Genomic DNA, 8,255 nt, shown 5'->3' with positions numbered 1-8,255 from the left:
GTGCGTGCGCGCGCACGCACGCGTGCACATGCACACACACGCGCACACACACATGCACACGCACAGGGCGCCTGGCCTTTTTTCCTTTCAGGGCATGGAAATGGAATTCTATGCTTTTAGAGAATATGCCCACACCTGACAGTCATCATCAGGCACTGAAAAGGATACATTGCCCCTGACTGTGGGATTTTGTTGCAGTGTGGTGATGTATGTATATAAACTGATGTATGCATTCTGGGTCTTGCTGTACTCGTACACGGTTTGGCTGGCCTGTGTGAGCGTATGTATCTATGTAGTGAATAATGCATGTGGCAGGCTAAGAGCAGTTCTTGCTGTATGGCTTATGTGGCTGTCTCTCATGCCTGTCTCCTCAGGCACACAGAGGCCAGCCTCCACCTCTGCTCCACCAGCCAGTTTGTGCTTGCATTAGAGATTGAGTTACGATCCTCCTGGCTCTGGCGTTAGGCCCCACCATACATTAGCACATTAAAACCATAAATTAGACTCTAAATAGGTGGGATAAGTGCATTGTGGAGGACAAAATATGTCCGTAATGACTAATTACGTAATAATGTAATTTGTTACTAATTACATAATAATGTAATAACGCAATTAATTAAGTAATTTGCTCAATAATTAGCTATGTCGCATTTTAGTAATAATAAAGGCTTTAACACCTTATAATTTGTCTTTTGTTCTTCTTTCTCCCTCCTTAGTTATATTTAGTGTAGAAGAGCCGTCTCCTGTCTCATGCCAGCACGCACCTCCCTTTAACGATGTGTCTCTGTGAGGTTTTCCACACACATCTTTCCAGCCTACTGGTCACACAGTGCTGTCAGTGTCTCAACACCATCAACCTGCAAATGACGAGCGTCCCCTCTGCCACATCACACAGGTACAGGAGCGGCTAGCACAAGACCGCATGTCACACACTAATGGAGTACAGCGAAAGGAAGCCCTAAAGCCTTTCCCCACCAATTAGAAAGCAGGACCCTGTATTCTGGTGTTGCCTGCTGAGATTGCTGCTGTAACTGGAGGTCAAACCCGAACTTCCGCTTTAGGATGTAAGCGTACACAGCTGTGTAGCTTTTTGCTTTTCAATGAGATCATCTTCAGGAGAACTTATTTTTGGCTTGTTCACGTAGGCGTTTGCTGGTCTACTGTTGGACATTCTCAGGACAGCCATGGCTGAGAGGGTTCACCACAGCATCATTCATTCTTCGCTGAGGCACAGTGGCTCTGCTGGTACATTTGTTTTCCAAGTCTCAGAACACAGAAATTCAGTTAAAAAACACAGCTGGCGTTGGGTTGAGTTCCAGGAATGTTCGATCTGAATTTTCCACATTTAATTACTTGCACATCACACAAAGATGAACTAAGCGTGTGGTGCCATTATGGTCAGGCTGTTCCAATGGTGTCCCCAACATCACTGAGTTCTATTCCAAAACATTCTGGGGGGTAAAAAATGTGGAACAAATAAAGGATAAAACACATTTTCACAAAGGTGCATAAAACAGTGTTTAAAGGTCAGCCTGTGTTTAGTCCAAAACCGCAGTCAACCTACTCCTCTGAGCACCACATACCCTACACAAGAATTCACTTCAAACAATGAAATGGAAACAATGAAATGGAATGTCCACCCATTTCAAATCTTTTTGATGTTCGTCTCCAAAATTCTGTGTTGTATAAGCAACGCTTATTCAGAATCATCAGGTAACTAGAAGAGTGCCATCCAGAGAGACTGGTGCCATCCAAAGAGACTGGTTCTGCTCATACACAATACACACACTTAAACAATTATTGTGTTTCCGGCTGACCAGTATCTGGTTGTTTTATTATGAGTATTTCTTTTTGCAATAGACAGCTGCTTTGAAATCAAACAAAAATAAACAGTGCAAATACAGCAGAGAATGATTCTGTGTGTGTGTGTGTGTGTGAGGTGTGTGTGTGTGTGTGTGTGTATGCATTACGCACACCTGCCCGTGGACTCACAGTTGGGGGCACAATAAATAAAGCAGAAGGGCTCATCCTCAAGGATCCAACAGACAGACAGACAGACACACACACACACACACACACACACACACACACACACACACACACACAAACAAATATTTTTCCATATAGAAAAACAGAGCAAATGGTATCTTTAAATCTAAACTAATGCACAGCAACACACACCAACATACAGGCAAAATCTCAGCTAATCTTTTACACACACCCTCACACCCAAGACCAATCCCTCACACACCACAGCCCCTCTGCCAGGGAACTGGAGGAATGTGGCAGTCTCATGCAGGAGGCTTTAGTAGATCTAGGACAATCATACATGTAAAAGGACTAAACCACACACAGTAACATTTCGCCCCCACACACACTAATATTTCACACCAGGTGGTCATGAAGTTGAACCTTCATGAATATGAATGAAATAAACACTGTTAGAGGTTGCCAAGCATCTTTCTGTCTTTATCTCATGCACACACACACACACACACATTATATATATATATATATATATATATATATATATATATATATATATATAAAATAAATCCCCCACTCCCCCCCAGGCGGTCTCCTTTTAATTTATGCTCTGGTCCTCTACCAGAGCCTTAGAGTTCTGTGAACTATCGTAGCTGTGTCCCAGGACTGCACTCTTTTGGACACAGATCTCGGATGTTGTTCCTGGTATCTGTTCTCCCAGTTTGCGGGTCACAGCCCCTAGTGCTCCGATTACCACAGGAACCACAGTTTCCTTCACTCTCTACAACTTTTCTAGCTCTTCCTTCAGCCCTTGGAATTTCTCTGGATTTTCATGTTCCTTGTATCCATCATATATATATATATATATATATATATATATATATATATATATATATATATATATATATATATATATATATATATATAAAATAATAGACCATATATATATATATATATATATATATATATATATATATATATATATATATAATTTTTATGCAATAAGCTTCTATACACAGCTTTAGAGTCCACTATTACAGCTACCTACCGCTGTGACACAGAATTAGCTAACAAGGTTTCCTAATGCTACGTAGTCACAATGTAGGGCACATCTTTGTTGCCTATGAGACATCATGAGCGAGCTCTCAGGTCATATCCAAGCCCAGACCTTCAGAGGGAATGTTTAATCATCGCATCACGTGGCCTTGCTATCGTCTCACTCTCAGTAAAAGGACTTGTGGTCTTATGTATGGAATCAGTACCATAGCTGAACTCATTAACATGAACTTGTCACGAGCCAAATGTGATCCTACATCATTCTTTTTCACTCCACTTTTTCACTTTCCCATGCACACAGACACACACAGACACACACACACACACACACACACACACACACACACACACACACACACACACACACACACACACACACATTTCTTTACCTAAATTTCTGCCACATACTCATTTCAGCTCTACACTGAGGTACTGAATATGGGTACTATTCATTTGTGTTTTAGACTTTTAGATTTTGTGCGTCAGTAAATGTTACATTATTTTCACCAAGCTGTCTATTTTGAAATAACTGCCAAAATCTTTCCTTAGAAAACCTCCAGAACACTCTCAGCTCATTAATTTACTTACCTTCTTTGGTTGGAAATGAGAGTGTGATGTTTCAGATTGGATTGAATCATCATAACATTATTCATGATCTAAATTAGTCGTTTTAATTATTTATCAAAGTTGCAAATTTATGCTTCATTTTATGCAACTAATTACTTGAGACTGATTACATTAATCTATTATTATAAGGCACCAGTATAATTAGTACATCCATGTAGGAAAATGCAATTGTACTGTATACATATAAAAAGATTAACTGGTTAGGAGCTTTACTATGCACCTAGCTGTGCATAGTACTGTGGTGCCTAGCTATCCATATTTGTGTTGTAGTACTTACAGACAATTTTGTAGAAAACCTATGTGTAGCAAGATTCCCTGGCCAGTATAGGTACACGGCTACAGGCTGCAACCCATCCGTCACAACTTGTCAGCTGAACTCTACTTTAGGAACCATCAGTCTCTGAGCATAGGACCACAGTTGACTGTATGTTATTTGGGTGATTTGACATTTTGAACATTTACTAGTGGCATCGTGGTAGGAGTAGCATTGGTACACGTGTGCCAGGAACAGCACTGTTACTGGAATTTCTAATAAAGGTCTGGTATGTATGCCTGATGCTGGTCGTGTGAGGAAGCACAGCCTTGTGTGTAGTTCCTTTATTTACTGCTGAGCACAGAAGGACGTTTCGGAGTTGCCACACACTTTAGATTAAATCAGCAGGTGCGCCTCATGCAGCCATGCTGGGAAGCACTAGAGGCTGTGGGAGACGCAGGGCTCGGAGGGCAGGGAACAGCAGGAGTCCATTCGGGTCTACTCTCCCCTCAGCCGGCCCCCAGTCTGCCCTGGTGTAGGCTTGCTCAGTACAGACACCTCTCTCCTGAGCTGTAATTCCCTTAGAACTCTGGGAACAGACAGAGAGAAGACGACACACACAGAGAGAGAGAGAGAGAGAGAGAGAGAGAGAGAGAGAGAGAGAGAGAGAGACACACAGAGAGGCAGAAAGAGTGACAGAAAATGAGAGGGACAGAGAGAGAAAAGAGAGACAACAGAGAGAGACAGAAACAAAGAGGCAGAAAGAGCAAAAGAAAAAGAGAGAGAACAGAGAGAGAGAGAAAAAAGAGAGACAGCAGAGAGACAAAAGCAGAGGCAGAAAGAGAGAGAGAGAGAGAGAGAGAGAGAGAAAGAGAGAGAGAGAGAAAGCAGGATGGAGTACAGCACACATCTGTTTGTTTTCTACCACAAATCCCCCCGCAACCCCCCGAACGAGCAGTGAAGCCCTGACTGGTTATAAATAGAGGAGAGGAACAGGGAGGAATGCCTGGACTTATTTCACTGTTTACTCTGAGCTCTGTCTACAAAGGTTAGACAAGTTCGCGAGGTTTTCTCAGAACACATCTGTTCCTGTTGCATTATCAGTTGTGAAACAGGCTTCTTGGGAGGTACATTCTACAGCCCGAGCTACAAAACATCCACAAGGCGTGCATGTCTGTTTCTGCCACTGTGTTTTCCGTTGTTACTGTTCACACTACGATGCTACGCACTCATGTAACTCGGGGTATCTTCTTGAACTGAGACTCTACACCACTCCTCATTCCAAAGTAATTCCTTGTTGAAACCAAGCTACAGTCCTGCTCCTGTCCCTGTTCTACGATTAGTGACAGCCGAGCATGCCGTTTTATCTCTCCCCAAACAGATGTGGGAAGGCTGTCAGCTGCCTACAGTTTGAACGCCTCCAAAAGCGTTTTAATTCCACCTGCTCCACTCTTGCTCCCCGCTAATCGCGTGTTAGGGTTGCAGGGATGTTACCCGACCCACAGCAGCCACAGATGTGCCTGCTGCTCTTTAAAACCCTTCTCACACAGACTCTTGGGAAGTCAACAGGTCATGCAGCTTCGATGTGCCGAGAGCTGCCTGGCATTCTAATGCCCATGTGCTCCGTGGCAGCACCAAAAGCCTGCACTAGGACAGACATACCTTCCAGGATTTCTGGGGGGAGAAACGGCAGCACTGTAGGTTGCCACCAAACATTAATTTCCAGACTTCAAAGCACCTCAGTTTCCTTCTGAACCTTTGCTTTTTGGTTAGTCTGTGGTCACCACATGTAGATGTATAGGCTGGAATACCCACTGGGACAAAGATCTGAAAGACTGAAGCAGTGACCTGAGAATTTTAAAGGAGGTCATAAGTAAGGGAGAGTAGCGTAGTTCAAAAGGAGCATCAAAGGTTAAATAAAAAGGGTTTTATAATGCACCACCCACTATCTACCCATCTGGGACATGGAAAATATAGGAAAAGAATATTTTCCAGTGAATTGGTTATGCTACTTCATAGGTGTTTCATGCAACTACAACTGTGAGGTTAAATTTACATTTCAGAAAATCTATACACAAGTTACATTATCAAATTATTAACCCAGATTTACTGTTATTTTTCAGATTTATGGTATGATTTTAGACATTTGACATGAGACAAGTTGAGTCACTTGCTCTACCTTTTAACAACGATCTTTGTGTAATGATGCTTTTAGTAAACCTGTCTGTGATGTCTGTGAGCTATAGAATCTATTTGACCCACTATCTGGTTAAGGTCAAAGATAGAATCCAGAAGGCACAATGATGTTGAACCGACATTTAATTGAATTGCTAAACTTGAACAGGATCTTCATCAGTACTTAAACCATGCCTGCTCCATGGAGGGAAGCCAGCAATGGATTACACTGAGTTAAAGATTACAATTTATTTTAGACCAGAGATTTGATGATGTGCTATTTACACATTGTGGAATGGGCCAGGAGAGCTCATGATGCCCTGGAAACAGACTTTCTCTTTTTCGAATGCTTTCACTCTTCTCACTCCACGCTGAACTTTCTGATGTTGTGGCGATGATGATTTTTTTGTGTTCACTGTGGTTATATAGTGACCATGGGTATGTGATTGGTGCTATATAGATGGATTTTATTATTATTATTATTATTATTATTAAGAGGAGTCACAGTTAATTCACATTCTGATGGACGTTGACATTGGCTCAGGACCTGTGACTAGTTCAGCATTTGCCTGGTTGAGCAGAGTGGTTAGGCTGAGGTCAGTGGTCAGGCTGAGCTCAGGGGTCAGCTTTGCCAAGGACAAAAAGTACATGCCGGTCTTATTCAAAATAGGCTAAGCTTCTGTCAAGCATCTGTTGGACAGCTCAAAGCACTTCAACCTAGGTCATGATGGCCAGCACAAGTACATTGTCCATGCATCTGTCATTTGCACATCAGGCATTTAGTATGCTTAGTTCAAATTACATTTATGGCATTTGGCAGACTCTTATCCAGTTAATTAATTATCAGTAATAAATATTACAGTAGGGCGATGGCTTCTGGTACGCTGATTTTCACATCACTTACCATAGTCTTGCCACTGTCATGATCAGTCCCTCCCATCTTCCGTGTTCCATGTTTTCTCTCTCGTGTGTATTTTAGTTCCATACCATAGTTTCGTTTTCTCCGGGCCTCGTTTGATTGCTTACACCTGTCCGTGGTTTCTATCTTGTTAAGTTCATGTATTTAAACCCTGTCATGTGCCCTGTGTCTTTGTGGTTCATTGTTTATTTGAATGGCTGTATTTCTTTGAATCTGTGCGTTTGGTTTAATGTCTGGATGTTTGAAAGCCCGTCTCTTTCAAAGCCTTCATTTGCTAGCATGTTTTGTTATCCTAGTCTTTTGTTATAGCCTGATTCCCCTGTTTGCTTTCGTGTACTCGTGTGTTTCTTTAATCATGTATCCCCGTGTCCTCATTGTTGGTAATATGACCCAAAGGTTTTAAATAAAAAATGTTCCACTGGGACGAAACTCCGGCTGTTTCTACACAGTCCGAGTTCGTTACGTCTCAGCGTCACCAAACCAGAGATGGCAAATCCCCTGGCGCTGCGGGTAGATAGGCGTCTCGTCGTCCGAGTAAAAAGCAGCATCCCGTTTATTTTGATGACAAGAAGATCCCAGGTAAGCGCCGAGAGTCTACCCGTCTTGACCAACGCTGCGGGGGGTAGGCGGAATGAATGCACAGACCGTCCATGTCTAGGCACTTGGTGTGCACTAAAGCGCAACTGCGAGCTCCCTCCCTATCGCTCGCGTAGGCCTGGGGAGCCGCCGAGGGGTTTCTGTGTCTGTGTTTCTCTAGGGTAACCCCGCCAGTATCTGTGGCTATCCCGCAAGCCACCCGTCCAGATCCTCTGCCCGGCATGGTGGATGCCGCCGCCAAGAATGTTCCCGGCGTGAGAGAGACCGCCCGTCCTGATCAAGATCCTGTTCCTGTAGCCGCGTCTACGGATCCGCCGTCTCCTTACCGCTCACTGTTACAGCCACAACCACACCCTGGTGAAGAAGGCTCGTCGATGTATTTACCACGTTAGACTCTTGGAAGATTTTAAACTGCCTTGCACAGTGCTAAATAACTCTTACACCTGTGCCACGGAGAGCATTGTGGGAGATGCATTACAGCCTGGTCTGGGAGCAGCTCCAAGTAAGACTGGGGGTTGAGCATCAGCTGAACACAGCTCCCAGCCCTGCATCTACATGAATGCATCATTAATAAATGACATTCATTTACTAGAAGCTGGTTCTAATGGCACACACCATAAAATATGATCTGTTATTGCGGAA

The 8,255-nt window shown here is 43.2% G+C and overlaps 1 long non-coding RNA gene across 1 annotated transcript in view; it reads left to right on the top strand.

Moving 5' to 3' along the window:
* Positions 1–1,885, top strand: part of LOC145657998 (uncharacterized) — a 1,930-nt gene extending 45 nt beyond the window's left edge. The window contains exons 1-3 of the long non-coding RNA XR_014123924.1: positions 1–207; positions 717–895; positions 1,146–1,885. The exon at positions 1–207 is cut by the window's left edge and continues 45 nt beyond it. This is a non-coding gene — a long non-coding RNA (uncharacterized LOC145657998). The remainder of the gene's footprint in view (positions 208–716; positions 896–1,145) is intronic.
* The last annotated feature ends 6,370 nt before the right edge of the window (positions 1,886–8,255 follow it).

Source organism: Electrophorus electricus, chromosome 5 (assembly GCF_041902795.1).
Source record: "Electrophorus electricus isolate QZ-2024a chromosome 5, ASM4190279v1, whole genome shotgun sequence".
Taxonomy (NCBI): domain Eukaryota; kingdom Metazoa; phylum Chordata; class Actinopteri; order Gymnotiformes; family Gymnotidae; genus Electrophorus; species Electrophorus electricus.
Note: the sequence above shows the minus strand (reverse complement) of the source record. Positions and strands in the feature narration are given on the sequence as shown.